At 43.7% G+C, this 18,285-nt stretch overlaps 1 long non-coding RNA gene across 8 annotated transcripts in view; it reads right to left on the bottom strand.

Annotated features, from left to right (window-relative positions):
• LOC307181149 overlaps positions 1–18,285 on the bottom strand; it is a 589,424-nt gene that overhangs the window by 278,422 nt on the left and 292,717 nt on the right. For 5 of the 8 annotated variants that reach the window (XR_013826021.1, XR_013826022.1, XR_013826023.1 and 2 more), the window contains exon 2: positions 2,059–2,144. This is a non-coding gene — a long non-coding RNA (uncharacterized lncRNA). Of the gene's footprint in view, positions 1–2,058; positions 2,145–14,937; positions 14,957–18,095; positions 18,150–18,285 lie in introns of those variants that run through there. The other 3 variants (XR_013826026.1, XR_013826027.1, XR_013826028.1) reach the window with 3 other exon arrangements.

The following is an 18,285-nucleotide window of genomic DNA, read 5'->3' as shown; positions in this document are numbered from 1 at the left end:
AGAGGCAGAACGTCCACAATGATGCACTTGGCCAAAAAGGGCGTATGCGTTTTTTCCTGAATATATTCAGGAAAAAACGCATACGCACTTTTTGGCCAACCAAGCAAGCTTGCAAAGGAAATCTGCACTACAATGAAGTCTCACTTCCCCCCGGTCAAAAGGGCCATCTGAAAAAAGTGTAAAATCCAGAAAGGCAGGACAGGCCATGGAGAACTGGGAGCCTTGTTATGCTGATGGGCGGGATGTAAATTGCCAACAACCACTCGGGAGAAGTGTATGGAGTTTCCTGAAACATCTAAAAAACAAAGCAACAGAGCCTAGGGCACTTCCACTTATGGTCCTATAGCTTAGGGAAATTAAAATCAAAAAGACACAGCCACCCCAAAGTTTGGGACGCCTCTGTTTACAAGAACCTCGTTTACAGTACAAGTTCAACATCGCAGAAAGTGAAAAATGGATAAAGAAGTTGTGGTATTTACTTACAAAGCAATATCACTCTGCAATGAAATCTATGTCATCAGGCCCTTAGCAGCACAATGAGTGGATTCAGGTAAGATGATTCTAACTGAAATAAGTCACACAGAAAAAGAAACATCATAAGATATCAGTAATACACGGAATGTAAACTTGGCTACACAGGAACTGAATTACAGAACAGAACAGGGTCTCAAATTTACAAAACCAACTTATGCTTGCTTAAGGGGAAAGGTGAGTTGGGGTGCTGCATAAAACCAGAGATTGAAATGAGCACAGATAAAGTTCCTTAAGCCAAATATGGAATAGACAAGAGCTACTCCTTGCTCAACGAAATGGACTCAACACCCCATATTAAACGCCTAAGAATGTACCTGACTAGTAAGTATCTTAAAACCTATGGATTGCTATGTCTCCAAACGAGAATCAAGCGTGTGTACAGGAGCATAAACGCAGCAGTGATAGGATTGGAGAGGTTCGGTGAGCAATTAAGACCCTTTGAAGTCATATTGCATGGTACCCATTACACGGGTCTCAACTCTCCAGGTTTAACGTATTATTCCTTCAGCTAAAACATGCATGTGGAACCCAGAGTATGATCAACCATGTGATCGGGAGACGTGTTCAAATATGTCTCAGTTTTCGTACCCTGGTACTCGGGTGCAACATGCCAGACGCTTTACTAACACTCTCCCGACCTAGAGAGTCAGTCCCTTTAACCTCCTGTTTGGCCCAGTTTGCAATTTCTGCGGAAGATGAACAGGAATAGCGAGAACCAATGAGAGACTAGCTGGAGGTGTCTGGACGGGCAAATTTAACTCTCATTTCCCACCAGGAAGAGGAATTAACCAAAGGCTCAGTGTGCCGTGCCCGAACCAGATTAGGGCCTGAAGCCATCCTGCGGTGTTGCGGCCAGCTCACAAGAAAGTGAGTTGAAGAAAAGAGCTCAGGGGCACTGTAATTCACAAACCTGCAGAGTTATAAATGACAGCTATCGTCCAAAAATAGACTGAAGTAAGGCTGCCAAGAGGACTTGAAAGCGGGGCAGAATTGCAGGAAACCGATTTCAGGAGGTAGACTGGAATTGCATTGAAAGCATAGGAAAAGAGGCAGAACGTCCACAATGACGCACTTGGCCAAAAAGGGCGTATGCGTTTTTTCCTGAATATATTCAGGAAAAAACGCATACGCCCTTTTTGGCCAACCAAGCAAGCTTGCAAAGGAAATGTGCACTACAATGAAGTCTCACTTCCCCCCGGTCCAAAGGGCTATCTGAAAAAAGTGTAAAATCCAGAAAGGCAGGACAGGCCATGGAGAACTGGGAGACTTGTTATGCTGATGGGCGGGATGTAAATTGCCAACAACCACTCGGGAGAAGTGTATGGAGTTTCCTGAAACATCTAAAAAACAAAGCAACAGAACCTAGGGCACTTCCACTTATGGTCCTATAGCTTAGGGAAATTAAAATCAAAAAGACACAGCCACCACAAAGTTTGGAACGGCTCTGTTTACAAGAACCTTGTTTACAGTACAAGTTCAACATCACAGAAAGTGAAAAATGGATAAAGAAGTTGTGGTATTTACTTAAAAAGCAATATCACTCAGCAATGAAATCTGTGTCATCAGGCCCTTAGCAGCACAATGAGTGGATTCAGGTATGATGATTCTAACTGAAATAAGTCACACAGAAAAAGAAACATCATAAGATATCAGTAATACACGGAATGGAAACTTGGCTACACAGGAACTGAATTACAGAACAGAACAGGGTCTCAAATTTAGAAAACCCACTTATGCTTGCATAAGGGTAAAGGTGAGTTGGGGTGCTGCATAAAACCAGAGATTGAAATGAGCACAGATAAAGTTCCTTAAGCCAAATATGGAATAGACAAGAGCTACTCCTTGCTCAACGAAATGGACTCAACACCACATATTAAACGCCTAAGAATGTACCTGACTAGTAAGTATCTTAAAACCTATGGATTGCTATGTCTCCGAAAGAGAATCAAGCATGTGTACAGGGGCATAAACGCAGCAGTGATAGGATTGGAGAGGTTCGGTGAGCAAATGAAGACCCTTTGAAGTCATATTGCATGGTACCCATTCCACGGGTTTCAACTACCCAGGTTTTAGGTTCTTCCTTCAGCTAAAACATGCATGTGGAACCCAGAGTATGATCAACCATGTGATCGGGAGACGTGTTCAAATATGTCTCAGTTTTCCTCCCCTGGTACTCGGGTTCAACATTCCAGACGCTTTACTAACACTCTCCCCACTTGGAGAGTCAGCCCCTTTAACCTCCTGTTTGGCCCAGTTTGCAATTTCTGCAGAAGATGAACAGGAATAGCGAGAACCAAGGAGAGGCTAGCTGGAGGTGTCTGGACGGGCAAATTTAACTCTCATTTCCCACCAGGAAGAGGAATTAACCAAAGGCTCAGCATGCCGTGCCAGAACCAGATTAGGGCCTGAAGTCATCCTACGGTGTGGCGGCCAGCTCAAAAGAAAGCGAGTTGAAGAAAGGAGCTCAGGGGCACTGTAATTCACAAACCTGCAGAGTTATAAATGACAGCTATCGTCCAAAAATAGACTGAAGTAAGGCTGCCAAGAGGACTTGAAAGCGGGGCAGAATTGCAGGAAACCGATTTCAGGAGGTAGACTGGAATTGCATTGAAAGCATAGGAAAAGAGGCAGAACGTCCACAATGATGCACTTGGCCAAAAAGGGCGTATGCGTTTTTTCCTGAATATATTCAGGCAAAAACGCATACGCCCTTTTTGGCCAACCAAGCAAGCTTGCAAAGGAAATCTGCACTACAATGAAGTCTCACTCCCCCCCCGGTCAAAAGGGCCATCTGAAAAAAGTGTAAAATCCAGAAAGGCAGAACAGGCCATGGAGAACTGGGAGCCTTGTTATGCTGATGGGCGGGATGTAAATTGCCAACAGACACTCGGGAGAAGTGTATGGTGTTTCCTGAAACATCTAAAAAACAAAGCAACAGAGCCTAGGGCACTGCCACTTATGGTCCTATAGCTTAGGGAAATTAAAATCAAAAAGACACAGCCATCCCAAAGTTTGGGACGCCTCTGTTTACAAGAACCTCGTTTACAGTACAAGTTCAACATCGCAGAAACTGAAAAATGGATAAAGAAGTTGTGGTATTTACTTACAAAGCAATATCACTCAGCAATGAAATCTATGTCCTCAGGCCCTTAGCAGCACAATGAGTGGATTCAGGTAAGATGATTCTAACTGAAATAAGTCACACAGAAAAAGAAACATCATAAGATATCACTAATGCACGGAATGTAAACTTGGCTACACAGGAACTGAATTACAGAACAGAACAGGGTCTCAAATTTAGAAAACCAACTTATGCTTGCTTAAGGGGAAAGGTGAGTTGGGGTGCTGCATAAAACCAGAGATTGAAATGAGCACAGATAAAGTTCCTTAAGCCAAATATGGAATAGACAAGAGCTACTCCTTGCTCAACGAAATGGACTCAACACCGCATATTAAACGTCTAAGAATGTACCTGACTAGTAAGTATCTTAAAACCTATGGATTGCTATGTCTCCGAAAGAGAATCAAGCATGTGTACAGGGGCATAAACACAGCAGTGATAGGATTGGAGAGGTTCGGTGAGCAATGAAGACCCTTTGAAGTCATATTGCATGGTACCCATTACACGGGTCTCAACTCTCCAGGTTTAACGAATTCTCCCTTCAGCTAAAACATGCATGTGGAACCCAGAGTATGATCAACCATGTGAACGGGAGACGTGTTCAAATATGTCTCAGTTTTCCTCCCCTGGTACTCGGGTGCAACATTCCAGACGCTTTACTAACACTCTCCCGACTTGGAGAGTCAGTCCCTTTAACCTCCTGTTTGGCCCAGTTTGCAATTTCTGCGGAAGATGAACAGGAATAGTGAGAACCAATGAGAGGCTAGCTGGAGGTGTCTGGATGGGCAAATTTAACTCTCATTTCCCACCAGGAGGAGGAAATAACCAAAGGCTCAGCGTGCCGTGCCAGAACCAGATTAGGGCCTGAAGCCATCCTGCGGTGTTTCGGCCAGGTCACAAGAAAGCGAGTTGAAGAAAGGAGCTCAGGGGCACTGTAATTCACAAACCTGTAGAGTTATAAATGACAGCTATCGTCCAAAAATAGACTGAAGTAAGGCTGCCAAGAGGACTTGAAAGCGGGGCAGAATTGCAGGAAACCGATTTCAGGAGGTAGACTGGAATTGCATTGAAAGCATAGGAAAAGAGGCAGAACGTCCACAATGATGCACTTGGCCAAAAAGGGCGTATGCGTTTTTTCCTGAATATATTCAGGAAAAATATATTCAGGAAAAAACGCATACGCCCTTTTTGGCCAACCAAGCAAGCTTGCAAAGGAAATCTGCACTACAATGAAGTCTCACTTCCCCCCGGTCAAAAGGGCCATCTGAAAAAAGTGTAAAATCCAGAAAGGCAGGACAGGCCATGGAGAACTGGGAGCCTTGTTATGCTGATGGACGGGATGTAAATTGCCAACAGACACTCGGGAGAAGTGTATGGTGTTTCCTGAAACATCTAAAAAACAAAGCAACAGAGCCTAGGACACTGCCACTTATGGTCCTATAGCTTAGGGAAATTAAAATCAAAAAGACACAGCCACCCCAAAGTTTGGGATGCCTCTGTTTACAAGAACCTCATTTACCGTACAAGTTCAATATCACAGAAAGTGAAAAATGGATAAAGAACTTGTGGTACTTACGTACAACGCAGTATCTCTCAGCAATGAAATCTATGTCATCAGGACCGTAGCAGCATAATGAGTGGATTCAGGTACGATGATTCTAACTGAAATAAGTCACACAGAAAAAGAAACATCATAAGGTATCACTAATACACGGAATGTAAACTTGGCTACACAGGAACTGAATTCCAAAACAGAACAGGGTCTCAAATTTAGAAAACCAACTTATGCTTGCTTAAGGGGAAAGGTGAGTTGGGGTGCTGCATAAAACCAGAGATTGAAATGAGCACAGATAAAGTTCCTTAAGCCAAATATGGAATAGACAAGAGCTACTCCTTGCTCAACGAAATGGACTCAACACCGCATATTAAACGCCTAAGAATGTACCTGACTAGTAAGTATCTTAAAACCTATGGATTGCTATGTCTCCAAAAGAGAATCAAGCGTGTGTACAGGGGCATAAACGCAGCAGTGATAGGATTGGAGAGGTTCGGTGAGCAAATGAAGACCCTTTGAAGTCATATTGCATGGTACCCATTCCACGGGTTTCAACTACCCAGGTTTAAGGTATTCTTCCTTCAGGTAAAACATGCATGTGGAACCCAGAGTATGATAAACCGTGTGATCGGGAGACGTGTTCAAATATGTCTCAGTTTTCCTCCCCTGGTACTCGGGTGCAACATTCCAGACGCTTTACTAACACTCTCCCTACTTGGAGAGTCAGCGCCTTTAATCTCCTGTTTGGCCCAGTTTGCAATTTCTGCGGAAGATAAACAGGAATAGGGAGAACCAATGAGAGACTAGCTGGAGGTGTCTGGACGGGCAAATTTAACTCTCATTTCCCACCAGGAAGAGGAAATAACCAAAGGCTCAGCGTGCCGTGCCGGAACCAGATAAGGGCCTGAAGCCATCCTGCGGTGTTGCGGCCAGCTCACAAGAAAGCGAGTTGAAGAAAGGAGCTCAGGGGCACTGTAATTCACAAACCTGCAGAGTTATAAATGACAGCTATCGTCCAAAAATAGACTGAAGTATGGCTGCCAAGAGGACTTGAAAGTGGGGCAGAATTGCAGGAAACCGATTTCAGGAGGTAGACTGGAATTGCATTGAAAGCATAGGAAAAGAGGCAGAACGTCCACAATGATGCACTTGGCCAAAAAGGGCGTATGCGTTTTTTCCTGAATATATTCAGGAAAAAACGCATACGCCCTTTTTGGCCAACCAAGCAAGCTTGCAAAGGAAATCTGCACTACAATGAAGTCTCACTTCCCCCCGGTCAAAAGGGCCATCTGAAAAAAGTGTAAAATCCAGAAAGGCAGGACAGGCCATGGAGAACTGGGAGCCTTGTTATGCTGATGGACGGGATGTAAATTGCCAACAGACACTCGGGAGAAGTGTATGGTGTTTCCTGAAACATCTAAAAAACAAAGCAACAGAGCCTAGGACACTGCCACTTATGGTCCTATAGCTTAGGGAAATTAAAATCAAAAAGACACAGCCACCCCAAAGTTTGGGATGCCTCTGTTTACAAGAACCTCATTTACCGTACAAGTTCAATATCACAGAAAGTGAAAAATGGATAAAGAACTTGTGGTACTTACGTACAACGCAGTATCTCTCAGCAATGAAATCTATGTCATCAGGACCGTAGCAGCATAATGAGTGGATTCAGGTACGATGATTCTAACTGAAATAAGTCACACAGAAAAAGAAACATCATAAGATATCACTAATACACGGAATGTAAACTTGGCTACACAGGAACTGAATTCCAAAACAGAACAGGGTCTCAAATTTAGAAAACCAACTTATGCTTGCTTAAGGGGAAAGGTGAGTTGGGGTGCTGCATAAAACCAGAGATTGAAATGAGCACAGATAAAGTTCCTTAAGCCAAATATGGAATAGACAAGAGCTACTCCTTGCTCAACGAAATGGACTCAACACCGCATATTAAACGCCTAAGAATGTACCTGACTAGTAAGTATCTTAAAACCTATGGATTGCTATGTCTCCAAAAGAGAATCAAGCGTGTGTACAGGGGCATAAACGCAGCAGTGATAGGATTGGAGAGGTTCGGTGAGCAAATGAAGACCCTTTGAAGTCATATTGCATGGTACCCATTCCACGGGTTTCAACTACCCAGGTTTAAGGTATTCTTCCTTCAGCTAAAACATGCATGTGGAACCCAGAGTATGATCAACGGTGTGATCGGGAGACGTGTTCAAATATGTCTCAGTTTTCGTACCCTGGTACTCGGGTGCAACATTCCAGACGCTTTAATAACACTCTCCCCACTTGGAGAGTCAGCGCCTTTAACCTCCTGTTTGGCCCAGTTTGCAATTTCTGCGGAAGATGAACAGGAATAGCGAGAACCAATGGAGACTAGCTGGAGGTGTCTGGACGGGCAAATTTAACTCTCATTTCCTACCAGGAAGAGGAATTAACCAAAGGCTCAGCGTGCCGTGCCAGAACCATATTAGGGCCTGAAGCCATCCTGCGGTGTTTCAGCCAGCTCACAAGAAAGCGAGTTGAAGAAAGGAGCTCAGGGGCACTGTAATTCACAAACCTGCAGAGTTATAAATGACAGCTATCGTCCAAAAATAGACTGAAGTAAGGCTGCCAAGAGGACTTGAAAGCGGGGCAGAATTGCAGGAAACCGATTTCAGGAGGTAGACTGGAATTGCATTGAAAGCATAGGAAAAGAGGCAGAACGTCCACAATGATGCACTTGGCCAAAAAGGGCGTATGCGTTTTTTCCTGAATATATTCAGGAAAAAACGCATACGCCCTTTTTGGCCAACCAAGCAAGCTTGCAAAGGAAATCTGCACTACAATGAAGTCTCACTTCCCCCCGGTCAAAAGGGCCATCTGAAAAAAGTGTAAAATCCAGAAAGGCAGGACAGGCCATGGAGAACTGGGAGCCTTGTTATGCTGATGGGCGGGATGTAAATTGCCAACAACCACTCGGGAGAAGTGTATGGTGTTTCCTGAAACATCTAAAAAACAAAGCAACAGAACCTAGGGCACTTCCACTTATGGTCCTATAGCTTAGGGAAATTAAAATCAAAAAGACACAGCCACCCCAAAGTTTGGAATGGCTCTGTTTACAAGAACCTCGTTTACAGTACAAGTTCAACATCGCAGAAAGTGAAAAATGCATAAAGAAGTTGTGGTATTTACTTACAAAGCAATATCACTCAGCAATGAAATCTGTGTCATCAGGCCCTTAGCAGCACAATGAGTGGATTCAGGTATGATGATTCTAACTGAAGTAAGTCACACAGAAAAAGAAACATCATAAGATATCAGTAATACACGGAATGTAAACTTGGCTACACAGGAACTGAATTACAGAACAGAACAGGGTCTCAAATTTAGAAAACCAACTTATGCTTGCTTAAGGGGAAAGGTGAGTTGGGGTGCTGCATAAAACCAGAGATTGAAATGAGCACAGATAAAGTTCCTTAAGCCAAATATGGAATAGACAAGAGCTACTCCTTGCTCAACGAAATGGACTCAACACCCCATATTAAACGCCTAAGAATGTACCTGACTAGTAAGTATCTTAAAACCTATGGATTGCTATGTCTCCGAAAGAGAATCAAGCATGTGTACAGGGGCATAAACGCAGCAGTGATAGGATTGGAGAGGTTCGGTGAGCAAATGAAGACCCTTTGAAGTCATATTGCATGGTACCCTTTACACGGGTCTTAACTCTCCAGATTTTCCTGAATATATTCAGGAAAATCAAAACCCCATATTAAACGCCTAAGAATGTACCTGACTAGTAAGTATCTTAAAGCCTATGGATTCCTATGTCTCCAAAAGAGAATCAAGCATGTGTACAGGGGCATAAAAGCAGCAGTGATAGGATTGCAGAGGTTCGGTGAGCAAATGAAGACCCTTTGAAGTCATATTGCATGGTACCCATTACACGGGTCTTATCTCTCCAGGTTTAAGGTATTCTTCCTTCAGCTAAAACATGCATGTGGAACCCAAGTATGATCAACCATGTGAACGGGAGACGTGTTCAAATATGTCTCAGTTTTCCTCCCCTGGTACTCGGGTGCAACATTCCAGACGCTTTACTAACACTCTCCCGACTTGGAGAGTCAGTCCCTTTAACCTCCTGTTTGGCCCAGTTTGCAATTTCTGCGGAAGATGAACAGGAATAGCGAGAACCAATGAGAGGCTAGCTGGAGGTGTCTGGACGGGCAAATTTAACTCTCATTTCCCACCAGGAAGAGGAATTAACCAAAGGCTCAGCATGCCAGGCCGGAACCAGATTAGGGCCTGAAGCCATCCTGCGGTGTTACGGCCAGGTCACAAAAAAGCGAGTTGAAGAAAGGAGCTCAGGGGCACTGTAATTCACAAACCTGCAGAGTTATAAATGACAGCTATCGTCCAAAAATAGACTGAAGTAAGGCTGCCAAGAGGACTTGAAAGCGGGGCAGAATTGCAGGAAACCGATTTCAGGAGGTAGACTGGAATTGCATTGAAAGCATAGGAAAAGAGGCAGAACGTCCACAATGATGCACTTGACCAAAAAGGGCGTATGCGTTTTTTCCTGAATATATTCAGGAAAAAACGCATACGCCCTTTTTGGCCAACCAAGCAAGCTTGCAAAGGAAATCTGCACTACAATGAAGTCTCACTTCCCCCCGGTCAAAAGGGCCATCTGAAAAAAGTGTAAAATCCAGAAAGGCAGGACAGTCCACGGAGAACTGGGAGCCTTGTTATGCTGATGGGCGGTATGTAAATTGCCAACAGCCACTCTGGAGAAGTGTATGGTGTTTCCTGAAACATCTAAAAAACAAAGCAACAGAACCTAGGGCACTTCCACTTATGGTCCTATAGCTTAGGGAAATTAAAATCAAAAAGACACAGCCACCCCAAAGTTTGGAACGGCTCTCTTTACAAGAACCTCGTTTACAGTACAAGTTCAACATCGCAGAAAGTGAAAAATGGATAAAGAAGTTGTGGTATTTACTTACAAAGCAATATCACTCAGTAATGAAATCTGTGTCATCAGGCCCTTAGCAGCACAATGAGTGGATTCAGGTATGATGATTCTAACTGAAATAAGTCACACAGAAAAAGAAACATCATAAGATATCAGTAATACACGGAATGTAAACTTGGCTACACAGGAACTGAATTACAGAACAGAACAGGGTCTCAAATTTAGAAAACCAACTTATGCTTGCTTAAGGGGAAATGTGAGTTGGGGTGCTGCATAAAACCAGAGATTGAAATGAGCACAGATAAAGTTCCTTAAGCCAAATATGGAATAGACAAGAGCTACTCCTTGCTCAACGAAATGGACTCAACACCGCATATTAAACGCCTAAGAATGTACCTGACTTGTAAGTATCTTAAAACCTATAGATTGCTATGTCTCCGAAAGAGAATCAAGCATGTGTACAGGGCCATAAACGCAGCAGTGATAGGATTGGAGAGGTTCGGTGAGCAAATGAAGACCCTTTGAAGTCATATTGCATTGTACCCATTCCACGGGTTTCAACTACCCAGGTTTTAGGTATTCTTCCTTCAGCTAAAACATGCATGTGGAACCCAGAGTATGATCAACCATGTGATCGGTAGACGTGTTCAAATATGTCTAAGTTTTCCTCCCCTGGTACTCGGGTGCAACATTCCAGACGCTTTACTAACACTCTCCCCACTTGGAGAGTCAGTGCCTTTAACCTCCTGTTTGGCCCAGTTTCCAATTTCTGCGGAAGATGAACAGGAATAGCGAGAACCAATGAGAGGCTAGCTGGAGGTGTCTGGACGGGCAAATTTAACTCTCATTTCCCACCAGGAAGAGGAAATAACCAAAGGCTCAGCGTGCCGTACCGGAACCAGATTAGGGCCTGAAGCCATCCTGCGGTGTTGCGGCCAGCTCAAAAGAAAGCGAGTTGAAGAAAGGAGCTCAGGGGCACTGTAATTCACAAACCTGCAGAGTTATAAATGACAGCTATCGTCCAAAAATAGACTGAAGTAAGGCTGCCAAGAGGACTTGAAAGCGGGGCAGAATTGCAGGAAACCGATTTCAGGAGGTAGACTGGAATTGCATTGAAAGCATAGGAAAAGAGGCAGAACGTCCACAATGATGCACTTGGCCAAAAAGGGCGTATGCGTTTTTTCCTGAATATATTCAGGAAAAAACGCATACGCCCTTTTTGGCCAACCAAGCAAGCTTGCAAAGGAAATCTGCACTACAATGAAGTCTCACTTCCCCCCGGTCAAAAGGGCCATCTGAAAAAAGTGTAAAATCCAGAAAGGCAGGACAGGCCATGGAGAACTGGGAGCCTTGTTATGCTGATGGGCGGGATGTAAATTGCCAACAACCACTCGGGAGAAGTGTATGGTGTTTCCTGAAACATCTAAAAAACAAAGCAACAGAACCTAGGGCACTTCCACTTATGGTCCTATAGCTTAGGGAAATTAAAATCAAAAAGACACAGCCACCCCAAAGTTTCGAACGGCTCTGTTTACAAGAACCTCGTTTACAGTACAAGTTCAACATCGCAGAAAGTGAAAAATGGAGAAAGAAGTTGTGGTATTTACTTACAAAGCAATATCACTCAGCAATGATATCTGTGTCATCAGGCCCTTAGCAGCACAATGAGTGGATTCAGGTATGATGATTCTAACTGAAATAAGTCACACAGAAAAAGAAACATCATAAGATATCAGTAATACACGGAATGTAAACTTGGCTACACAGGAACTGAATTACAGAACAGAACAGGGTCTCAAATTTAGAAAACCAACTTATGCTTGCTTAAGGGGAAAGGTGAGTTGGGGTGCTGCATAAAACCAGAGATTGAAATGAGCACAGATAAAGTTCCTTAAGTCAAATATGGAATAGACAAGAGCTACTCCTTGCTCAACGAAATGGACTCAACACCGCATATTAAACGCCTAAGAATGTACCTGACTAGTAAGTATCTTAAAGCCTATGGATTCCTATGTCTCCAAAAGAGAATCAAGCATGTGTACAGGGGCATAAAAGCAGCAGTGATAGGATTGGAGAGGTTCGGTGAGCAAATGAAGACCCTTTGAAGTCATATTGCATGGTACCCATTACACGGGTCTTATCTCTCCAGGTTTAAGGTATTCTTCCTTCAGCTAAAACATGCATGTGGAACCCAAGTATGATCAACCATGTGAACGGGAGACGTGTTCAAATATGTCTCAGTTTTCCTCCCCTGGTACTCGGGTGCAACATTCCAGACGCTTTACTAACACTCTCCCGACTTGGAGAGTCAGTCCCTTTAACCTCCTGTTTGGCCCAGTTTGCAATTTCTGCGGAAGATGAACAGGAATAGCGAGAACCAATGAGAGGCTAGCTGGAGGTGTCTGGACGGGCAAATTTAACTCTCATTTCCCACCAGGAAGAGGAAATAACCAAAGGCTCAGCGTGCCGTACCGGAACCAGATTAGGGCCTGAAGCCATCCTGCGGTGTTGCGGCCAGCTCAAAAGAAAGCGAGTTGAAGAAAGGAGCTCAGGGGCACTGTAATTCACAAACCTGCAGAGTTATAAATGACAGCTATCGTCCAAAAATAGACTGAAGTAAGGCTGCCAAGAGGACTTGAAAGCGGGGCAGAATTGCACGAAACCGATTTCAGGAGGTAGACTGGAATTGCATTGAAAGCATAGGAAAAGAGGCAGAACGTCCACAATGATGCACTTGGCCAAAAAGGGCGTATGCGTTTTTTCCTGAATATATTCAGGAAAAAACGCATACGCCCTTTTTGGCCAACCAAGCAAGCTTGCAAAGGAAATCTGCACTACAATGAAGTCTCACTTCCCCCCGGTCAAAAGGGCCATCTGAAAAAAGTGTAAAATCCAGAAAGGCAGGACAGGCCATGGAGAACTGGGAGCCTTGTTATGCTGAAGGGCGGGATGTAAATTGCCAACAACCACTGGGCAGAAGTGTATGGTGTTTCCTGAAACATCTAAAAAACAAAGCAACAGAGCCTAGGGCACTTCCACTTATGGTCCTATAGCTTAGGGAATTTGAAATCAAAAAGACACAGCCACCCCAAAGTTTGGGACGCCTCTGTTACAAGAACCTCGTTTACAGTACAAGTTCAACATCGCAGAAAGTGAAAAATGTATAAAAAAGTTGTGGTATTTACTTACAAAGCAATATCACTCAGCAATGAAATCTGTGTCATCAGGCCCTTAGCAGCACAATGAGTGGATTCAGGTATGATGATTCTAACTGAAATAAGTCACACAGAAAAAGAAACATCATAAGATATCAGTAATACACGGAATGTAAACTTGGTTACACAGGAACTGAATTACAGAACAGAACAGGGTCTCAAATTTAGAAAACCAACTTATGCTTGCTTAAGGGGAAAGGTGAGTTGGGGTGCTGCATAAAACCAGAGATTGAAATGAGCACAGATAAAGATCCTTAAGCCAAATATGGAATAGACAAGAGCTACTCCTTGCTCAACGAAATGGACTCAACACCGCATATTAAACGCCTAAGAATGTACCTGACTAGTAAGTATCTTAAAGCCTATGGATTCCTATGTCTCCGAAAGAAAATCAAGCATGTGTACAGGGGCATAAAAGCAGCAGTGATAGGATTGGAGAGGTTCGGTGAGCAAATGAAGACCCTTTGAAGTCATATTGCATGGTACCCATTACACGGGTCTTATCTCTCCAGGTTTAAGGTATTCTTCCTTCAGCTAAAACATGCATGTGGAACCCAAGTATGATCAACCATGTGAACGGGAGACGTGTTCAAATATGTCTCAGTTTTCCTCCCCTGGTACTCGGGTGCAACATTCCAGACGCTTTACTAACACTCTCCCGACTTGGAGAGTCAGTGCCTTTAACCTCCTGTTTGGCCCAGTTTGCAATTTCTGCGGAAGATGAACAGGAATAGCGAGAACCAATGAGAGGCTAGCTGGAGGTGTCTGGACGGGCAAATTTAACTCTCATTTCTCACCAGGAAGAGGAAATAACCAAAGGCTCAGCGTGCCGTACCGGAACCAGATTAGGGCCTGAAGCCATCCTGCGGTGTTGCGGCCAGCTCAAAAGAAAGCGAGTTGAAGAAAGGAGCTCAGGGGCACTGTAATTCACAAACCTGCAGAGTTATAAATGACAGCTATCGTCCAAAAATAGACTGAAGTAAGGCTGCCAAGAGGACTTGAAAGCGGGGCAGAATTGCAGGAAACCGATTTCAGGAGGTAGACTGGAATTGCATTTCAAGCATAGGAAAAGAGGCAGAACGTCCACAATGATGCACTTGGCCAAAAAGGGCGTATGCGTTTTTTCCTGAATATATTCAGGAAAAAACGCATACGCCCTTTTTGGCCAACCAAGCAAGCTTGCAAAGGAAATCTGCACTACAATGAAGTCTCACTTCCCCCCGGTCAAAAGGGCCATCTGAAAAAAGTGTAAAATCCAGAAAGGCAGGACAGGCCATGGAGAACTGGGAGCCTTGTTATGCTGATGGGCGGGATGTAAATTGCCAACAACCACTCGGGAGAAGTGTATGGTGTTTCCTGAAACATCTAAAAAACAAAGCAACAGAGCCTAGGTCACTTCCACTTATGGTCCTATAGCTTAGGGAAATTAAAATCAAAAAGACACAGCCACCCCAAAGTTTGGGACGCCTCCGTTTACAAGAACCTCGTTTACCGTACAAGTTCAATATCACAGAAAGTGAAAAATGGATAAAGAACTTGTGGTACTTACGTACAATGCAGTATCACTCAGCAATGAAATCTATGTCATCAGTCCCGTAGCAGCATAATGAGTGGATTCAGGTACGATGATTCTAACTGAAATAAGTCACACAGAAAAAGAAACATCATAAGATATCACTAATACACGGAATGTAAACTTGGCTACACAGGAACTGCACTCCAAAACAGAACAGTGTCTTAAATTTAGAAAACCAACTTATGCTTGCTTAAGGCAAAGGTGAGATGGGGTGCTTCATAAAACCAAAGATTGAAATGAGCACAGATAAAGTTCCTTAAGCCAAATATGGAATAGACAAGAGCTACTCCTTGCTCAACGAAATGGACTCAAAACCCCATATTAAACGCCTAAGAATGTACCTGACTAGTAAGTATCTTAAAACCTATGGATTGCTATGTCTCCAAAAGAGAATCAAGCGTGTGTACAGGGGCATAAACGCAGCAGTGATAGGATTGGAGAGGTTCGGTGAGCAAATGAAGACCCTTTGAAGTCATATTGCATGGTACCCATTAAACGGGTTTCAACTACCCAGGTTTAAGGTATTCTTCCTTCAGCTAAAACATGCATGTGGAACCTAGAGTATGATCAACCATGTGATCGGGAGACGTGTTCAAATATGTCTCAGTTTTCGTACCCTGGCACTCGGGTGCAACATTCCAGACGCTTTACTAACACTCTCCCCACTTGGAGAGTCAGCGCCTTTAACCTCCTGTTTGGCCCAGTTTGCAATTTCTGCGGAAGATGAACAGGAATAGCGAAAACCAATGAGAGACTAGCTGGAGGTGTCTGGACGGGCAAATTTAACTCTCATTTCCCACCAGGAAGAGGAATTAACCAAAGGCTCAGCGTGCCGTGCCAGAACCAGATTAGGGCCTGAAGCCATCCTGCGGTGTTGCGGCCAGCTCAAAAGAAAGCGAGTTGAAGAAAGGAGCTCAGAGGCACTGTAATTCACAAACCTGCAGAGTTATAAATGACAGCTATCGTCCAAAAATATACTGAAGTAAGGTTGCCAAGAGGACTTGAAAGCGGGGCAGAATTGCAGGAAACCGATTTCAGGAGGTAGACTGGAATTGCATTGAAAGCATAGGAAAAGAGGCAGAATGTCCACAATGATGCACTTGGCCAAAAAGGGCGTATGCGTTTTTTCCTGAATATATTCAGGAAAAAACGCATACGCCCTTTTTGGCCAACCAAGCAAGCTTGCAAAGGAAATCTGCACTACAATGAAGTCTCACTTCCCCCCGGTCAAAAGGGCCATCTGAAAAAAGTGTAAAATCCAGAAAGGCAGGACAGGCCATGGAGAACTGGGAGCCTTGTTATGCTGATGGGCGGGATGTAAATTGCCAACAGACACTCAGGAGAAGTGTATGGTGTTTCCTGAAACATCTAAAAAACAAAGCAACAGAGCCTAGGGCACTTCCACTTATGGTCCTATAGCTTAGGGAAATTAAAATCAAAAAGACACAGCCACCCCAAAGTTTGGGACGCCTCTGTTTACAAGAACCTCGTTTACAGTACAAGTTCAACATCACAGAAAGTGAAAAATGGATAAAGAAGTTGTGGTATTTACTTACAAAGCAATATCACTCAGTAATGAAATCTGTGTCATCAGGCCCTTAGCAGCACAATGAGTGGATTCAGGTATGATGATTCTAACTGAAGTAAGTCACACAGAAAAAGAAACATCATAAGATATCAGTAATACACGGAATGTAAACTTGGCTACACAGGAACTGAATTACAGAACAGAACAGGGTCTCAAATTTAGAAAACCAACTTATGCTTGCTTAAGGGGAAAGGTGAGTTGGGGTGCTGCATAAAACCAGAGATTGAAATGAGCACAGATAAAGTTCCTTAAGCCAAATATGGAATAGACAAGAGCTACTCCTTGCTCAACGAAATGGACTCAACACCGCATATTAAACGCCTAAGAATGTACCTGACTAGTAAGTATCTTAAAACCTATGGATTGCTATGTCTCCGAAAGAGAATCAAGCATGTGTACAGGGGCATAAACGCAGCAGTGATAGGATTCGAGAGGTTCGTGAGCAAATGAAGACCCTTTGAAGTCATTCTGCACGGTACCCATTCCACGGGTTTCAACTACCCAGGTTTAAGGTATTCTTCCTTCAGCTAAAACATGCATGTGGAACCCAGAGTATGATCAACCATGTGATCGGGAGACGTGTTCAAATATGTCTCAGTTTTCCTCCCCTGGTACTCGGGTGCAACATTCCAGACGCTTTACTAACACTCTCCCCACTTGGAGAGTCAGTCCCTTTAACCTCCTGTTTGGCCCAGTTTGCAATTTCTGTGGAAGATGAACAGGAATAGCGAGAACCAATGAGAGACTAGCTGGAGGTGTCTGGATGGGCAAATTTAACTCTCATTTCCCACCAGGAAGAGGAATTAACCAAAGGCTCAGTGTGCCGTGCCAGAACCAGATTAGGGCCTGAAGACATCCTGCGGTGTTGCGGCCAGGTCACAAGAAAGCGAGTTGAAGAAAGGAGCTCAGGGGCACTGTAATTCACAAACCTGCAGAGTTATAAATGACAGCTATCGTCCAAAAATAGACTGAAGTAAGGCTGCCAAGAGGACTTGAAAGCGGGGCAGAATTGCAGGAAACCGATTTCAGGAGGTAGACTGGAATTGCATTGAAAGCATAGGAAAAGAGGCAGAACGTCCACAATGATGTACTTGGCCAAAAAGGGTGTATGCATTTTTTCCTGAATATATTCAAGTAAAAACGCATACGCCCTTATTGGCCAACCAAGCAAGCTTGCAAAGGAAATCTGCACTACAATGAAGTCTCACTTCCCCCCAGTCAAAAGGGCCATCTGAAAAAAGTGTAAAATCCAGAAAGGCAGGACAGGCCATGGAGAACTGGGAGCCTTGTTATGCTGATGGGCGGGATGTAAATTGCCAACAGACACTCAGGAGAAGTGTATGGTGTTTCCTGAAACATCTAAAAAACAAAGCAACAGAGCCTAGGGCACTGCCACTTATGGTCCTATAGCTTAGGGAAATTAAAATCAAAAAGACACAGCCACCCCAAAATCTGCGACGCCTCTGTTTTAAAGAACCTCATTTACCGTACAAGTTAAATATCACAGAAAGTGAAAAATGGATAAAGAACTTGTGGTACTTACGAACAATGCAGTATCACTCAGCAATGAAATCTGTGTCATCAGGCCCTTAGCAGCACAGTGAGTGGATTCAGGTATGATGATTATAACTGAAATAAGTCACACAGAAAAAGAAACATCATAAGATATCAGTAATACACGGAATGAAAACTTGGCTACACAGGAACTGAATTACAGAACAGAACAGGGTCTC

The sequence above is a fragment of the Stenella coeruleoalba genome (assembly GCF_951394435.1).
Source record: "Stenella coeruleoalba genome assembly, contig: scaffold_76, whole genome shotgun sequence".
Taxonomy (NCBI): Eukaryota; Metazoa; Chordata; class Mammalia; order Artiodactyla; family Delphinidae; genus Stenella; species Stenella coeruleoalba.
The sequence above is the reverse complement of the archived record's forward strand: the minus strand, read 5'-3'. Positions and strand labels throughout refer to the sequence as shown.